Genomic DNA, 19,412 nt, shown 5'->3' with positions numbered 1-19,412 from the left:
TGCCGACTTTCTGTTTTAGGATCAAATTAAAATGAAGAGTATAGAGGTATATAAAATTTCCTGATTTACCCCCTTTTAAATCAATAATTGGAAATTTTGAATCCATTTTTTTCTGTGTTTTTAGTTCAAAAATCATTTTGTAAAATCTAAAAATATATAAAAAAAGCTAAAATAAACATTGTTTAAGATCTATAAAAAACTGAATATTCAGGGCTTTTAATCCAGTTTTTTTAATCCATTTATATAAAAAAATTCTAAATATTATATCTAAAATGGTCCGGCCCACGTGAAATCAAGTTGACGTTAAAGCGGCCCGCGAACCAACCCGAGTCTGACACCCTTAGTCTATATCGTCACTGTACGAGTGCATGAAATCGTTAATATTTTGACAAATGATGCTTTAAATCAAATCATCAAAAAAATACGGGGGGCTTACGGATAAAAAAATGCCCCATCGTTAAATAAAGCAAGTCAAATCATTGCTCGCGTGTCAAGGTCGAAAACTGTGTCGCCATTCTACATTGAGAAATCATTAAGCGCGCTTTAACGCGCGATTTTTATCCTTTTACCGGCCTTTGCGGGCAGGCTGGTGTCGAATAGCGATGATGGAGTGAGTGAGGGGGACACGGGGGCGGCGTGTCGCGCTGTCGGCGACGGCGCGGAGGGACGGCGACGCGCCCTCTGGCCCTGCCCATCAATTATAAGACGCCACGGAGCACAAACCCCACACGAGGGGAAAGTCATAAGTCGGTGTGGAGATAAGGAAAGGAAAAAAAAACATCGTAAGAGTTATCGCTAAGCAGAAAAGAGATTGTAATTAAGTACTTAAGTTAGCGCGGGAATGGTGGATTGTGCGTCCATTCCCGTCAATGGCAGCCAATAAAATCAAATTTCATGTGAAAAAAAGTCATCGTAGTTCATTTTAAGTGTCAAAAACTACTGCAAATCATCACTGAGCCCTCCCAGTCAAAATGGATTGGACATCTATCGCCCTTAATGGCAGCCAATGAGATGAGAACTATGATTCCAATAAAAAAATGCTAAAAATAATGAGCTAAATGTCATGTTTACTGGCATTAGACTGTGAAAAAACTAGTAGCGATCTGTTATTGCATAGCAAAAGAAGGCAAATTTAACAAAGTTGAAATCATTCTCTGCCATTGATGGCTATAAAGGTCCAATCCCCGTCAAAACGGATCGACTTTAAAGCTAACCGGGAAAAAAACCAATCATAATAATATGGCAACGTCAAAAGAAGTCTTCGTATTTCATTTTAAATGCTGTTGGACTGTCAAAAACCATCCCAGATCCAAAGTCAGAGAAACTGTAAGCTTTGTTCACTCGCCTCACCTCGTGCACCTTTTTGATTTTGCAAGAAAAAGTGTAAAAATTCAGAGTGATGTACACACAAGAACGCTCGGCAAATTGTCAAAGCATCGATCAAAGGTTTTAACGGCGCGTGCTATTCATAGAAAGCCATTAATCACCTCGGCAGGCTGAAGCCTCAAAAGAACCCGTGGGCGCCAAACTTTTAACGTCGGGACCCGTTTTATTTGTGCGGCGCGTCTGAACCAAATGTGGGTGTTAACTTTGAAAACAACCTCGCCGTCACCGCGCGTGCAAATAAGCCACTCGGCTTATGAAGTCGAGCTCGTGACGACGCGGTTTGTTGACAAGAAGTGTCATTTTCATTTGCACCTCACTTACGTGTGGCAACATTAAAGTCCATATGTAGACAATAAATCGTTTGTTTTTTGTTTTAACTCAGCCTCTCATTACATTCTTCAGTGTTATTCACACCATTAGACAGAGAGAAAATAGCCCAATTCTGTATTCGGTATCGTTCCAGGCTGAGCCGGTGGGACGTTAATGTGCGCTCAGATGGATTGGCTAAAGAAGAACATTTTCAAAGTCATCTGATAGTTTTCAGATGCAAACATGCATTTTGGAGGCAGGCTAAAAAGAAAATTGCCCTTTTGCTAACTTTCAGAAGTGGGAGCGCTCAATTGGAGTGTCAGGAGTGGCTCATTTGTCACTTCTGGCTTGCCGTCAGGTCAGAGCAGCAGCAGACAATCCTTGATTGCATCCTAGTGTGGGTATTTAAGCACCACACAAAGGATGGGTCATTGTCGGATCGTTCCTGCAAGTCCTGCATGCTCCTGTATATATTCCTGCATGACACACCACGTGTCACAGCATACATCGCTACAGGTATTATTCCCCATACTCCAGTTCTGTTACATTTTGGGATATACAAGCCCTTGTTATTTTGTAAAGCGTTTGAGTAATTAAAGCTACTGTCATGAGAACTGCACGCCTCGCCTCCCTTTGCTTCCCCGCAACTGGGTCCGAATCTCCCCGATCGCGCCACGACGTCACGGCGCGATCGTAGCATGGAGTGTCGCTATTTTGTGTTAATGGCGTCAAAAAGGAACGGAGGGAAACACGACAATGCACTCGTAACCGAACAAACAAATTTAAATTAACGTGCGTTTTCTGGTCCACGTGTAGGAGAAACTCGTGTGAAGAAACCGTTCAGTGCTTGTAGACATCTGTTATACACGAAAGAGATGCGGGGGAAAAGACAGTGCGCTCTACAATGATAAACAGCCTCTCATGTCATGGCCACCTTGCTTTCTCGCATCTCGAAATTTTTCTCGTATCTACAGCAAATTATTTGCTCGAAATTTTCCTCGTATCTCAAGCATCTCGTAGGTACAGCTGCTCGTATGTAGAGCTGCTCGTATGTAGAGGTACCACTGTAGCTATCAAATCTGATCCATGAATGAATAAATGGGGAGTAACAATTTGACGGATCAATGCTTCTACATTTCTAGAATGTATTTATCAAATTTAATTCTGATTCGTCCTCAAGAAACGAAGTAGTCATTTAAGATTGTGTCATACACAAGAATTACAACAAGAAAGAAGTGAGAACTTGAGACCTCACTACTTGCAAAAATGATTAAAAAACAGCAATTTATATGCGGCTTTATATAAAAATCTAAATGTTTATTACTGGTTAATATATATTAAAAAGCTGGATTTGGATATGTACAATTGGTAGGTGGTCTTATGTAAAGTAATATAATAATGTCTAACAAGACGCGGGAATTGCGCAAGTGTGTGAAATTAAAAGTTAGATGTCAGGAAGTTAGAGAAAGAACAGAAATGGGCCTTATTAGTTGCTCAACCATATTATTTTAATGGTGAAAGCAAAGAATTGGAAAAGTTAGGAATTCAAAAGTTGGTCAACGGAATGACAGCGCCGATAAGCGGCAAATCACACAAAAACTCATTCCCTCTAAAGTTTGTAACAAAAAAAAACATTTTAAAACTCGATCTCCTAACCCTAATAAACCCAGTTGTTTCTAACCATACGTCAATCAGCATAAAAAATAATTCGTCATTAGGATATCGACCTGATCTTTCAACAGTTTTTGACTGAGTCGTAGGACGGGAAAAGAGTGTTTACGTCGTTAATCCCTTCCCAGTATAAAAAATAATGGCGCATTATATGACGATGACATTTTTAACGATTATTGACATGCGTGCCGGCGTCATGCTTTTTGTCCAGCTGCCAGAATATGCAAAATGGCAACTATGACGGCTCTCGTGTGAGCATTAGAAAAACCCGGGTTCCCCATCTGCAAACGAGGTCGCGGGAAGAAAAATAAACGGTCCCCTTTGATGGCAAATTTTGTCACACCAGAAGGAGATCGTTTTTTTTTCCCGAGGAGGACTAATTTTAAGCCACGTGGCGCTGATGAAGTGCTAAACGAAGACATAAATAGACTCACAGAGTCTAAGACGTAAAAAGATTCCGACTGGTGAGCGTAGGAGGCGACCAATCATTGCATTCTGGGTACCTAACCAGGGTTATCTCGAGTACTTTTATTCTGAAAACCTCTTTTCTGGATGCTTTCATTCGGCCCGGTTACAAAAGCGCACTGGCGTGAAAGTTTCTGAGGTGAGAGTTTATTCTGCAAGTCTCCTCTGGGGGGGCGTTGTCCTCATTTTGACGCCTGCATCAAGTCAAGTTTCGAATACAAAAAGTCATGACAGGAAAAAGGTGATTGTGCCATTCTCAAGCGATCAATCTCTTCGTTTTGGAACGGAGGCGGGCTCGCTTCTCGTCATTTTCGTCGGGGACTGATTGACTTCCCGGTGGCGACCTGTTCCATCCATCTTGACGGCGTCCTCCGGTCTTCCTCCTCCCATCAGTCTCCATCAGGACTGAGTCCTGCCACTTGACACGTGTGTGTCCATGCATCTCTTTCTTATCCTCCTCCAGCTGTTCGCCTCTCCGTCTCGCTCAAGGTAAACAGACAGACGCGTGGCGCTTAAGGCGCCCATGTCGCGTCGCTATTTATAAAATAACAAAGCGACGTGATCAAATGCTTCAACGCCGATTCATTTTAGACGGAAGACGGGCCTCCTTTTTCGCGGACTTTTGTTATTTCATCATGGAGATGCATTGTCCGTCGGCGGAGGAACGGCAGCGCGAGGACGACGCAAAGTAAAATCAAGTTAAAAAGTCATTAGTGCGACGTCGTCGTTTACGTTTTGGCCGGGAGGGGCTCAAAATGATGGAAAATAATAAGGAAATGACCGCTAATTAATAGAAAGTGATCTACTTGAGTGTATAGAAATGCTTTAAAAATCAATGTTGTTCGGTATTTCCAGAAATGTTATTTTGAAGTATGATATGTTAATGGAACAACAAAAAAATCACAATACCTGTTTGGGTCAGCTGGTGTCCACGTTCGGTTTTAATTTTGAATCATCGGCTCATCCTCACAAGGGGGTGCTGGAGCCGAACCCAATGAGAAGTAGGCAGGGTACACTGTGAAGAACAATTTAGAGCAAGGGTCGCATTAATGTCAACTCGATTTTATTTGGGCCGGACCATTTTAGATATAAAAAAATGGATTAAAAGAAATGGATCAAAAGCCCTAAATATTCAGTGTTTTATAGATGTAAAACCATGTTTATAGTAAAGGAAAATGTCTTTTAATAATTAGCTTTTCATTTCAAAAGGAAACAAAATATTTTTTTATTATGTCCAATCTTAAAGTGGACAACATCAAATATTTTCATAAATTTATTTTTAGATTTTACAAAATGTTTTTTGAACTAAAAACAAAAAAAAAATGCAATTATTGATTTAAAAAGGAGAAAATCAGGAAATATAATATACATCAATAATCATCATTAGAATTTCATCCTAAACATTAATGATTTACTTTCTCGGACCGCACAAAATGATGCGGTGGGCCAGATTTGGCCCCCGGACCGCCACTTTGACACCTGTGATTTAGAGTGTTCATCCGGCATAACATGCATGATTTTGGGATGTAGGACGAACCCAGAAAAAACCCCACGCAAACTCCACACTGGAAGGCCTTAGCCCGGGATTGAACCCTTGATCTCAGAACTGCGAGTCGGGCATGCATCCACTGTCAAATTCCCCCAAAGAACCCCAACCGAATGCTTAATGCACCCAGCAATTTGCACCTAATGCCGTATTTGTAACCAATTGTGTTGAGGTGAGCACCCGCTCGTTGGCCGTTAACGAAGTCAAACTAACCCCGAGCGTGTGCATTTATCACGTCGTAAACCTCCACACCGGCATTAATTTCATCTAATTCCGCGGGTGGGGAGGTTATTACGTGGATGTTACTCGAACTTAATGGCCAGATGGAAGGCTTGCGTCTAGAGAAAAAAAAAAGGAAATAGTACGAAGAAGACATCGCCCGTGAGACAAAATGGGAGAGGACAAACGCCCCACAGGAGGAACACGTGTGGCCTCGGCCGGCGTAAATCATCAAATCACGCTTTTGTTGCGGCGAGCCCCCCGAGCCAGTATAAATCATTCACAGCCCCTCCCTCAGGAGCATCCCTTTAAATATTAATGTTCTCCATTCAGATCACACGGCCGCCCTGACCCGCCTGGCGGGGTCGACTCCCCCAAGGCTGCCGCGCCACATACAAAACACTCCCATGGATCATCCGCACGCCGCGATACGCCCGAACTAAACGGCGCGCACCTACCACAGATATCCGTGTATACGCCCACATATTTCTGTAAAAAAGCCATCCCGCTGGAAATGCCAACAGACGAAAAAGTCGCCATCAGACAAATGACCCAGCGTGAAAAATATCCTTATTTTTTTGTCATTTCTATTACCTGCGAGCGGCCCATTCTGGTTTGCGGCCTTGCTTCAGGGGGGTGGCGTGCCAGAAGCTGGAATATATAAATACGATTATTAGCCAGGTGTTGAGGTGGACAATGCACGCTACGAGCGCCCCGTTTTATCTGGCACGCGGCGAGGGCTCGTTTTTACAGGATGCTGGTGACAGCTTTATCGGGGCCTTGTTGCGGAAAAGCCTGGAAGCAATGAATGTGCTGAATAGATTAGGTCACAGATGCTAAAATGTCCGCCTTGGCAAATGTAATATTGCTCGTTGACAGGCAGGTATGAATTCCACAAAGCGGTGCTACTTTGACTTGGGAGTTGAATTCCACCTGTTACCAAGGTTGTAACTCAATTTACTTGCAGTATACCGTTTAATATTAGAACGACACACGAACTGAAACTCTTGTTTATTGAAGTGAATAAAATCTATGTTTATTATTGTGATGACTGCATTATGTTGATTTCTTATTAGAGAGGAACATATTTATTTTCAGAGTGATTCATTTTTTTGTGGGTGTTGGAACCTATCAAAGCCAACTGTGAGGCAGTCGGTGGTGGAAATTTCCGCCAGCCATTCGCAGGGCACAGCGAGATGAACAACCAATCACAATTGGGAATAATTTAGGACATTCAAACAGTCTAAAATGCAAGTTTTTGAGATGTGGGCAGAAACGGGAGTAGTACTTAAAAAAACACATGCCGACTTGGGTAGAACATGGAAACTCCACACAGGAGGGTCCAAACTTGGGATTGAACCCTCGACCCCAGAACTGCGAGGCGCACGTGCTAACCACTGTCACCAAAATTTCGATTCCTCCAGAACAAAAAACAACAAATTAAGTATTTACAACACTTAAATGGACCCCAAAGGCCTACAAAATGATAATCACTTATCAACTTTAAACAGCATCAATTTCTCTACACATGAAACTCTTATGCCAAAGACCAGAAAGAAAAAACTTGGAAAATTTCAAGCCCGTTACGCGGGATCCCAAAGGACAAAAAAAAATGCTGTCTTAATATCTTTCTCTTGCGAAGACGCATCACAGCCAAACATTAGCAACATCTGCCACAACTTTGCGCTCCACTAAAACGTGAGGACCTTCTTCCAACTGCCAAAAGGCCCAATTAGTGCCACCTCCTTTCCACACCACGGCTCACTTTCTTTCTTCTATTGCCTCTGTTTTCACCTATCGAAAAAAAAGAAAAAAATATCCCCCCCTTTGCCCTCCTCGGGCTCGCCTGCATGGAGGCATCTTCTTCGTTTTTCCTTCCTAATTCCGCTTTTCCCCCCCTTCTTCTTCATCGCGGCTCCCCAACGCTCTTTTAATAAGACTCCTGTTGGGATCAATTCCGCCCGGTCAATACATAATATTAGAAAGACGTGCACAGGCCCCGACATATTGTCCAGACGCGTCAGCGCTCAACCTATTCACACCAAACCTAATGAGATATCGAATTGGTTCGGGCCAAGTTAAAGGTGAGTCCTTCCACAATTGGTCCGTTTCTCCTCCCAGCGCCTGATAATATCTGATCAGAGGCTCATTTTTCTTCATTTGTTTGATTGTCCCGAAACAATGCGAGTATGGCGTTGTCCGAACGTCCCTTTTGGCTCCACGGCAAGCGAGTTGAGCTCCATAATTGATATTCCGCCATGTCTTTGCCATGATAAATGAACCCTGAGCCTCTTGGCTCGGAGCACTAAAAGCATTTACATCCAATCGCCTGCTTTTTTTTTTCAATGGGCTACTTTGAAAAATCGAAAACAAAAATCGAGACTCTCCAGTTAGTCCCAGACCTCCCATTAAGCATGCATTAGACGCCAAAGTGTACTGGTTGTAATGAGCGGGCAGCCGCCAGATTCTAAGTATGTCTTACTCGGGTTGTATAATTTATCATGTTAGGAGCCTGAAGCTTTTTAATGGTCTCCGCTCTCATTATCCAGTCTGTTTTTCGCGTCTAGCCTTTCAGAGCGTCCCCCTCGCCCTAATGGAGAAACAAATAGATTCATACGAGATGGTAATTACAGCATTAAACGCCGCCATTCGATAGAACAAAACAGGCCAGAGTGACTTTGTGGGACACGAGCGGCGAGACGAGTCCAAGAGTGTCAGATTACTACACTGTCATTCGTCTTCACCTAGTTTATATCTAGCTTCCCGCCTGGTGGGTGACGGACGAGGCCTTTGAGGAAGCGGGGGATTGGGTCCAGAGTTGCTAGGAACTGATTTCTTGTCAGTCGAGATTCCAACTCCATTTCAGGTTGTAGAAATAGGCTGACAAAGTACTAGCCTAATTCAAGCGAATGGGCAGATGTCGCTAGGTCGCTAGATGTTATGTCGTCTGCTGTCAAAGTATCTTTTGGTGTGATGCGGAACCTGAAATTGTTTCCAGCTCGGCGTTGTATATGTTCTCAATTGCCTGAATGTATGCTGCCTTCACGGCTTAGGCGCCCTTGCTTTTGACCGCTACACAATACGATCTGGGATTGTTATTATCGAACGCCTTATCAGCACCGATCTTTTTCCTGAAAAGGTTGGAACAAGGAAAAAAAAAAGTCTGACTCAACTAATCTGTGGGGATAATCTGAAGCGACATTACATTCTGCAGATAGTAGAGGCGTTGGTGATTTAAGGAGCTCCAAATCTTCAAGATGACATTGCCTTCTGTTTCTGGATTGTCTTGTTCTCAATTGACTTGACGACAAGACCCGAGCCGGTAGTTGTCGATTCTGAATGGCAGTCAAGCAAGAACAAAAATATTCCGAGCGCCAACTTGTCACTCGTCCTAATATACTCAAGCGTCAACATTCACACCATACAAGGCTGCTGTTACCTTTCCTAATGTACTCCCTTTGAATCCGACGCTAAGACTTCCCTCGGGTAAGAATACTTTGCGTTCCCCCTTCCAAATACAAACGAGTAAGTGACAGCATTGTCAAAGACAAAACGCGGGTGTACAAACAGCTTGGCGACGCTCCACGTGGTGTTGAAATATGAGCATCGGCTATCCACATCCCTGCCAGGAGCCGCTCATGAATAAACAACACTCTTATTTGTGTGGGCATCCCTGCGGAGCCCTTCCTCCATTGGGCTGTTGTACTAACTAGCTGGGCTGCGCCAACATGACAGTATCGCCACAACACATGTTCTTAAGCGCTTCAAAATTCACTTTGCCCTCCGTGCCCTCACTTATCAGGGACTATTTTTTTTGCTCTCTCCCAGCCACGTCGATGGTCACTGGAGGCAGCTGCGGATAGCAGATAAAAAATGCCATCGAGCCGGCACGCATCGATACCCTCACATGGCGAGAATGTTTATCGGGGCGGAGTGCTTCGACCCACGGAACCGGATTCGCCGCACCGTATCACCGCCTTGTTCTGCTCTTATCTGGAGTCTGTTGTTGGAAGACTGCGGTTGTTGGGATCCCCCAGGAGAGGACAGGAATAAAGGGAAGTTTATCCAGTCTGATTCTGAGTACTACAGAGCACCCCCCAAACGGTGGTCACCTCTGAATAAGATTAAGATCCACCGGCTTTTTGGGGTCTTTTCTTTCAGGGCGACACATGGGTAAAGATTCATGCTTCTATGCCAAAGTGCACCGTAATTGAATAAAGAATTTTAGTGCCCGAGCATCGCCAGTTAAAGTCACCGCGGAGACAATCTCAAGGGGGATGATTCATCTTTTACACTGCGGATGTATGTGTGTAAGCCAGAGTTGGGTTTATTTTACAAGAGAGAAAGGAACCCTGCGAGGTAGGTGGGATTGCTTGATAGCCTTACATAGAAGTCACGGTCCACAGGTGAATAAAATATAGGCAGGCTATTGATTCCCACCTACAGCGCTCTCTCATTATTTCCCAAGACATAAAGTTTGCGAGCAAGGTACGGATCCTCTCCATTCCGAATACTTAAAAGGCGCCCAACGAACTTGACCTTGGAAACTTTCCCAGCTCGCAGCCAAATAAAAGTCAACTAATGAGTGCTTGTCAAGAGAGCGGCGGCCGCTATCTGCGGGGCCCACTTGTGAAATTAAAGGTCATTCTCTCCAGCTGAGCAACCCCGATACCGACCCTTCTCCGGCTCCCACCTCGCCCTTTGCAGGAAATCAAACGGCGTTGCGGCGTTCAGAGCGCCACGCTCATTATCATCCCAATCATCAGCCTGGCCGTGGCGCATCATTTAGCCTTCCCGTTTAGCTTCTGACCAAGCGCTTGTCAAACAGACTCACCGGCGACCGGCAACGTTGGGGGCGTTGGGGAATTACGCCAGGAAGCAATTAGCGACGCTGATAGGAAGGAAGATTTGTCCGTCACAGCGATAGAACAAGGAGAGATGACTGCGGCAGATGGAGGGTTGAAGACGTAACTTATTAATACGACTAATGAGGCCAACCGAATTAGCCCGAGATGGAGCGACAAGGCCGGCTTTACGTTCCGCTTGACGCCCAGCAGGGGGCGTGTTCACTGGCGAGGCTAATGAGCGATGCGACTCGGGAGGTGGAGTGGCTATTTCATACTTGGCAGGTCACCTGGTCGACCTCCCGTTCCCATCGAGAGATTTAAAGTGTCCTTCAGGCAGACCTTGAAATTTTAATTGCCGCACTCCCTAAAGGAGGCATGCACAGCTATTTTTTTTATGCTTGGAAGGGAAGAAAAAAATGCTCACCGCAAGATAAATCGGCAGGCCAATGTCAATACAAAAAAACATGGTGTCAAACTCAATGGCTCTGCAGTTCATTTCGTGAAAGTAAATTACGTGCGCTGACAATTTGACGATTCGATAACAAGTCGATTTATGGGTGCCGCCCTGGTTGGTAGACGTAACGGAAGGAAAACGTAACTTCGATTTGGCGTATCGCGAGATGAAGACGTTTGTGAGTTAAGACCAAAACCAAAACTGATTTTGGAGATTCAAGTCCATTTCCATGACCTTAGAATGTGGGAGCAGATAGATACTCGATTCCATTCTTCATTTATTAGCTGAAGTTTGACAGAATAAGATTTTTTTCCTCCCTTGCAAAAGTGCACAGAAATCACTGGCAGGCAAAAAGTTTTCTTTGAAACATTGCGCCTAGTGCAAAAGTTTTTGAAAAGCACCAGTGATTCTTCACAGCGTGTCTGGAGTTAATTAGTCTCACACACAGATTCCCCAAAAGACCCCATGAACCCCTTTGCAACCCGCCAACTGGGAAGTCAACCTCAGATGAGACAATAATGAAAAAACACTGGAAAACAGCAAAGCCCGAGAGATGGAGATTCATATATTTCCTAGTCCTGAACTCCTAACTTCATTTACATTTTAACCCTCTACATTGGCGACTCTTACCATTACCGAATCACATAATTTTGCAAAAATCCTTTCTCGGGCACTTATTAAACTCATTGATTGTCTTTGTGTCGAAGTAGTTTTCAGCAAAATGTATTGTTGAAAACAACCGTACTTCCTGTCTACTCCAATTCCTTTTACGTACTCAATCCACTCATCTTGGTCGGACGTAATAAAATAAAGGTTTATAGGCTGGAGAAATATGCTACACAACATGTATTAACCATTTTTCCAATAAAACGATTGAATTTCTCGTCAATAAAAAACGATAAAACTCAACGGCCGAATGGGGGGTTTATTTTACTAAGAAATTGTGGCCCGTTCAAGTCCAATCTGTCCAATTCCTTAAAGCAGCCCTTGAGGTGACAGTGGGACTTTAAAATGCATATGAAATATAATAATAGCTTGCTAAAATGTGCATCACAGGAAAATATTTCATTCGTTTCGTCATATCGTGCTGGGATTTAGTCTTTGAGTAGAACATTTTTAAAACGCAAGGTAGAAGTGATTCACCGGGGAGAAGAAGATTGCTGCGTCTTCTGTTAACATTTTACAATGTAATCACAGGGTGGTGAGGACAAGGAGGGACGACTAAGGGGGCTAGTGCAGAAGAGATGGAGGCCAAATTTGATTATTTTAAAACACATTAAAAAACAGTCCCTCAAGCCCAGGTTTCACTTCATCAAGATATCATTTACCTTGAGATTATTCATCACTTTAAGACTTCACATAGCCCGTAGAAAGGCTTTTTTGGTGACTGTTTACGAGCAAGAATTAGCTTGACGTCACCTGGAAAGACCTTTTCAATTGTGGAGAATTAAAAAACAATACTATACGGCGTTAACCCACTTCTGGTGTATGTTGTGTACTCTGAGGAATCCACTGCAAACTCTTTGGCCTCCACTCAGATATTTATACACCAGGCAGGTTTGTATCTACACATGAAAGGAGGAGGTAGAAAGCCTTGGATTTGTCCTAGAATATGTATTTGGACAATTTTATTCTGGAATAAAGATCTGCTTTAAAAAAGCAACACATTCCGTTGTTCTGGAAGTTGGAAATAGAGAATAAAAGCTTTTTACTGTAAAAATAGCAGCGAGTGTTATTGTGCTAACATCCTAATGAAGAAGGACATTAAAGTCAGGGCACCATTTGCTTTTCTCTCAGTTTTTTTGCTCTTTTTGCAATTTTAAATTCGTCTTTATGTTCACTTCCAGATTAATGCACTAACAATAAAATTCCATTTCTTAAGGTTTTTCTTTTTGTGCGCATCTGCCGTTTTTGTGCATATTTTTCCATGGTTAAATATACAGAGTTTCTTAAGACACCTTTCTAAAATCGGATTTTTTCATTTCTTTACATACATGTCATTTGATCTGCAGTCTACTAGAACTTATGCGCTAACCCTGCGCGCCTCTATTTGTTGCTGGCCTTTGCACCTGTGTGCTTAACTGTGGTTGCATGTTTGCATTTCACTCATTTGAGTGACTCATGCATGTTTAATAGCGAAGGAACAGCTGTTTGCGTCGCCGCGATATTGCCACGAATCCGCTTCATTAGGGTTCCTAGCTTCTTTGGGTGAGCGGATACCGTCGTGCCTCGATAAACATCAATTATTAAGATGAGCTCAGATTGCCGATTTAAAAGTAGTGCACGGGAAGCATTTCCCCCGCCTTGGCTATTAAAGTTGTTTTCTTAAGGTGCAACTTGAGATTGAGTCCCGCAAACAGCACTTGGAACGACATTATTGTTTGATTTCTTCAGCTGCTGGCTTTCTTCAACGACGACGTTCAGCCACAAGCCATAATCGTTGCTGGCTTTGAATTAATGATACCAATCCGTATGATCGAATATTCTTTCTCAAGTCTTGAGATACTGGCGTAAACTGAACTCCATATTTCTGTTTATTCTTTTTAATGGCTTCTGCTTCAAAAATTAAAACGCCCGTGGAGGCTTGAGGAATAAAAGCTGACAGACTGTGGAATACTGTTCGTTATCTATCGCCATCAATGGCAGTCAATGAGTTAAAGACCCACGATCACGGATTTTTACACACTATTTAAATGACAGAATCAATATAATCAGGAATCCTACAGATGGATAACGGTCGAAATTGTGGCGTAAAAAAACTTTTGTAATGGTTTGCCTCTGCATAATTGAAAACAGTTTTCGAGACTCGTTGTTGTTATCGTGAGACGAGTCGAAAGATGAAATTGAAAGTGAATCTGAAAATTCCAGCACAGATTTAACCAAAATTACATTTTAGTGTACTATTATACTACTAATACATATGTATCATACACACAATGTATTAAATTGACAACATTATGTGTATGTAGATACACGAATGCTGTCAATGTTAAAGTTTTGACTTTTTCCAGACAAAAGAAGGACGGCATCCCTCAGGGCACTTGTAGAAGTCCTTTGATCCTTATTTTTTATTATTTTTTGGTGGGCCTGATTCAGTGAAGGTGATTTTTACCTTGAAATTCCCTTGCTGCCTGCGTTCCCAAGTGCGGAAGACAATTTCCTCAGAGGATCACCAGATGAGCGTTATTATGCGACGGAGACTACATGTACTCGGTGTCATTATTTTTTAATGATACTTGAAGGACATTGAAACATAACACTCCTGAAATACTTTGCCTTGGACCATTTTTTAAGCCCCGAGAGAAGAAAAGAAGAGCGGAATTCGTATCACATTCGTATGACTTTATTTACGTCTGCTCTACTACGCTGCCTCGATTCAATCTGCATGCAAATAGCATATTTTTGAAACGTGTGCAGATGGATATGTTAAAGGTGCAGGTGAGCTGCCTACAAAATCCCTAAAAATGATTACTTTATCAATTGGGATACCCAGACCAGAAAAAATGGGGAAAAAACATATTTTGGTTGAAACGATAACTCATTAAGGAAGGAGGATTCTTCATGTTTTTCCTCATTTATCTTACAATAATTTATAACGTTGACATTTGCTGAAGATTATCCTCACATGACTCACCACGGCAACCAAACTAAAGTGCAACTTTTCCAATGAAAGTTGAGTTGCCCCTCCCCCCGCCTGGTAAATGTATGCTTTAACCTATCATTAAAAAATCTCATCTTCAACCATGAATTATTCAAACTTTAATATGAGCTCTCGTAATAGGCTTCTGTTCCTCACTGACAAGGAGTAATTTCCAATCTATATTTACCCAAATGTATTTAAAGCGGCTTCTAATTTCAACCACGAGGCTGTTAATAAAAAGATTTTTTTTTAAAAAGAGAGAAATCCGAGCATTTCTCATGTGTCAAATGCTGTTTTTAAAGTCCCACTGTCACCTCAGGGCTGTTTTATGAATTTGAATAGATTGGATATCACTGAATTTCAGTTTGATTTATTTAATAAAGGGACACTACAATTGCATTTCTCTCTCGGTCAGAAAAACAATGTTAGAAACGGGAAGTGATGCATGTGAAAACACACTTTTTCACCCATTTAAATATTTAAAATTCCGTTTTTTTGCTCACTCACTTGCGCCATGTTATGTTGATTCTGCAGCCGGTTTTTACATGTACGGTAAAAATCTGCCTGGAAAAATGTTTTTCTAGATTTACTTTCATTCTATCATTAATTCGAGTGTAAAAAACACCATTATTTACATATGAAAAGAATGTAGGGATGCACGTATAGCATCCTTCAGCAAGAAGGGTGCAGTTTTTAAGACTTTTCCAAAAAGAGCGCTTGAAATTGCTTCATGTTTTGTATAATAGCGACAGTAAAACGTTTTTCTCAGAAGGTACAGAAGGTAATCTTCCCACACGTCTAAATCTACACCAGCATTACAGATGAGATCATCTCTTATCTCCATTCTTTTTTTTAGGCATCCTTAAGGGGAGCGTAGTACTACTTAGTCACATGTTCACATGCCAAAGCCGCTCTTTCAATTTTAACGCTCCCCCAGGACTCGTGTTATGAATCCTTGTACATTCATTCCAAATAAGATTGCGCCTCATTGGATATATTAAAAGGTCAAAACAGCTTGACTGCAAGACACTGCAAGAATTTTCACCAACAAAGCCTCTAAAAAAATGCCCATCCGTTAGCTGAGAACTTTGATTTTTAACAACGCTCTCTCTCATCAGTTAATCAAAACACACTGATCAGCCAAAAAACCCCAAAAAGAACCCACGAGGGAATGTAATGTTCTTTGAGTAGGCGGCAAAAGAAGACTCTTAACACAAAGAAAACGGTCTGTTGCCTCGCTAAGGAGTCGCCAGGCAATTTAGCCAAGAGATTGCAGCAATTTCTATCACCTGAACCCGAAAGCTGGAGAAAACCCCGTTAAAAAATGTACATTCCTCCAGCCAGACTACAATAGCGACACCACGTCTCCATCAAAAACCCCACAATACTGTCCGTCTTTGATGGGAAGCCTCAGATAGGATGATCAGCGATGCTACCAATGGGCCATGACAGCCATTTTGATGGAATACATGCACTCCCGCACGCCAAGACGCGCACACACCCGCACATACCCGCACACACCCGCACACAGGCTGTCCACAGTCACTAATGAGGAGCCAAAGGGGGCTCTCGCTCAGCAGCCAATTATCCTGTCCCTTCGGAGGAACTTTGTGTGTGTGTGTGTGTGCGATGGTTTTGCGCATATGTTTCAAGCCACACCGGTTTCCTCCATACCGAACAGCGACAACAAGCGTCTGATTTGCATAATCGTTCGGCCGCAGCTACGAACGAGGAATGTTGCGGTTTCATTTTTCTTCTTGGAGAAGTTCGGGCCGTTTTTGCTGTTAACGTAGCAGAAAAATGGGAAAGCAGGTGGAAAATGCCTATGGGAATGATAACGGACTATATTGCGAGGGTCTTTTATTGAAAATTGACTTGTTAGAGATAACTTTTGGATAAATATCAGATCTTGTTCGAGAAAAAATAGTAATCTGTTAATCCAAGGGTGTCAAACAGTTGGTTCGCGGGCCGATTTAATGTCAACTTGATTTCACGTGGGCCAGACCATTTTAGATATAATATTTAGTTGTTGTTTTTTATAAATGGATTAAAAGAACTGGATTAAAAGCCCTGAATATTCAGTTTTCTATAGATCTAAAACAATGTTTATTTTAGCTTTTTTTAAATATATTTTTATATTTTACAAAATGATTTTTGAACTAAAAACACAGAAAAAATGGATTAAAAAATGACAATTAATGATTTAAAAGGGGGAAAATCAGGAAATTTAATAAACATCTATACACTTCATTTTAATTTGATCCTAAAACAGAAAGTCGGCACTCATGATTTACTTTCCCGGGCCACACAAAATGATGCGGCGGGCCAGATTTGGCCCCCGGGCCGCCACTTTGACACGTGTGTTAATCGATGGTCATCCAAGACACATTTTTTTTCGCTCGTTGTTGTTAGGCTATCGTCAAGAAAAATGAAATATTTTCATTTTCGTCACGAAAAACACATTTTATACACCTAATATTAATGTTATTTTTCTTTGATGGGCCCGAATATACTCCTTATTTTTCCCTGACGACGTAACCCTGTAGAAAACGTGTCTCGTAAATCATGAGCGTGCACTCAAACATCTTAACCTTGATTCAAAAACGTATTTATGACACGACTGTAAGAAGGCCCGCTTTCCAAAAGCTCTTATCCTCAACAAAAGGGGACACACTCTCCCTTCCTCTTTGTTTGGTTCCTCATCCGCTTAAGCTCATTTAGCCAAAGCTCGGTGAGAACTGTCAATTTGACAAGTCGGAATGGTAATTTGCGCGAACGAGGCGCAACACAACGCGGCGGTTTGTGCGACGAGTGCTCGCCTGGCGGGAGCGTGAATACTCTTCTGTCTAAATTCCGCCAAGCTGAATCATTAGCATATTTAAAGGGCAATTTACGTCTAACATCCAGCGACACTTTAGACCAAGTAGCGTAACAATTTTTCCACGGGTGTGCTCGCGGGGCTTCGTGCGCTTGTCAATAGGAGTTAAAGAATTCCGGGAAGAGCAGATGATTCTGGGGGCTCTGCCGTGACCCCTCGTGACTGGCCGAGCGAGCCATCACAAGCCATCCGTCACCGCCAGCGCGTCGCGGCCCAAAATGGCGACTTGTGTTGTTTCCAGCGCCAGACGCCCCTACGGCGCAATCGCGCGTTTAAAAGTGCGGAAAGTCGTCGGAATTCCGAGGCCCCGCGGCCGCGGCGATCCCATCGTGTTTGCGTTAGGACGACGGAGCGCCCAGAGGCTCGCCTCGCGCCGATGCGCCTTTTAACCAACGTCCACTCCGAGCTTCGGACCTGCGTTGATGAACCCGACGTGTTCTAGTTTTCAAAAAAGGGAGCGTTTCTCCTCAGCTTTGCAGGCATTGTCCTCTCGTTGCTTTACAAATGACTATCACAAAAAAAGTAGTATACTTGATAAATTTCCTCAATGGCCACCGTCGGCAGGGATAGACGTCAAATTTATGATAACTTTCCGTCTTGGCTTCCAGCTACAAGCAAGCAAACCACCTTTAAATGATGTCGGCGTGGAGTACAAGTGGCGCCGGGCGACTAAATCATAGCCAATCCATAAAGCACAACGGCGACGTGGCATCCACAAGGGAAGAAGAAGTCGTAAACTATGCCAGCCAGCCAGCCCGCCCGCCAGCCTTGCCGTACATGGCGGGCGGGCGCAAACGCCTCAAACAGACTTCCTTAGGCGTCTGTCAAGTTTCATTCCACGGTAAGATGTGGCCACGTCAGGATGAATGGAAGCTTTTCCGAAGAAGCAGTCAAGAGGTCGCGTTTCCCTGAAATGCATTCTTGACCCAGCTCACGTTCGTCTCTCTGGGTGACAAAACGCTGACGCAAAGCAGGAGAGACAAGCGCGGGGGTCGTCGACCTCCAAAGGACCACGGGTTCGGGATGGAAGTATTCCCGGCTTGTCTACTAGCTCCCCATTGACTTGTTTGCCAGATTCGAATCAACGAAAACACTATTCTAGGCGCAATGAACTCATTGTCTGCCATTGGAAGCGACGATCGCTGCCAGCCCTTCCAGTCAATGTGTCAAAGTGGCGGCCCGGGGGCCAAATCTGGCCCGCCGCATCATTTTGTGTGGCCCGGGAAAGTAAATCATGAGTGCCGACTTTCTGTTTTAGGATCAAATTAAAATGAAGAGTATAGATGTATATTACATTTCCTGATTTTCCCCCTTTTAAATCAATAATTGTAATTTTTTAATCCATTTTTTCTGTGTTTTTAGTTCAAAAATCATTTTGTAAAATCTAAAAATATATTTAAAAAAGGCTAAAATAAACATTGTTTTAGATCTATTAAAAAATGAATATTCAGGGCTTTTAATCCAGTTCTTTTAATCCATTTATTTAAAAAAATCTAAATATTATATCTAAAATGGTCCGGCCCACGTGAAATCAAGTTGACGTTAAAGCGGCCCACGAACCAACCCGAGTCTGACCCCCTTGAACTATAGGGTATAATCTTGTAAGAATCATATTTTGGGGACTTCATTCCTCTTCTGAACTACTCTGAATTTTCTATTCAGACTCATCGCACCGTAACGTCAACGACTCTCCACTACCAAACTCAGCGGGCAAAACTGTTACAAAAATGTTTTGTTATTGCACCATTTCAATAGTTAAAGATCTACGCGAGTCTAAAATCCAACCCAAAAAAATCCACTCATTGAATTACCACATAAAAACTAATACTAATGACGTGACTTTCATACCAAGTCAACCGATATCACTTGGAAGTCAACCAGACTCTTCAGAAGTTCGACTATCTTCTGTGCAGCTTTCGACAAGAGACATTTTTTTTCATGTTCCTCCCACATTGTCTCTTTCATTTCATTAAACGAACGAAGCTTCGGCTGGAAAA

The 19,412-nt window shown here is 42.7% G+C and overlaps 1 long non-coding RNA gene across 1 annotated transcript in view; it reads right to left on the bottom strand.

Moving 5' to 3' along the window:
• Window positions 1-4,807: 4,807 nt before the first annotated feature.
• Window positions 4,808-19,412, bottom strand: part of LOC144067225 (uncharacterized) — a 74,818-nt gene continuing 60,213 nt past the window's right edge. Inside the window, exons 6-7 of the long non-coding RNA XR_013297870.1 lie at window positions 6,191-6,247; window positions 4,808-4,846 (exon numbers count right to left, since the gene is read on the bottom strand). This is a non-coding gene — a long non-coding RNA (uncharacterized LOC144067225). The remainder of the gene's footprint in view (window positions 4,847-6,190; window positions 6,248-19,412) is intronic.

This window comes from Stigmatopora argus, chromosome 21, assembly GCF_051989625.1.
Source record: "Stigmatopora argus isolate UIUO_Sarg chromosome 21, RoL_Sarg_1.0, whole genome shotgun sequence".
Lineage (NCBI taxonomy): Eukaryota > Metazoa > Chordata > Actinopteri > Syngnathiformes > Syngnathidae > Stigmatopora > Stigmatopora argus.
Note: the sequence above shows the minus strand (reverse complement) of the source record. Positions and strands in the feature narration are given on the sequence as shown.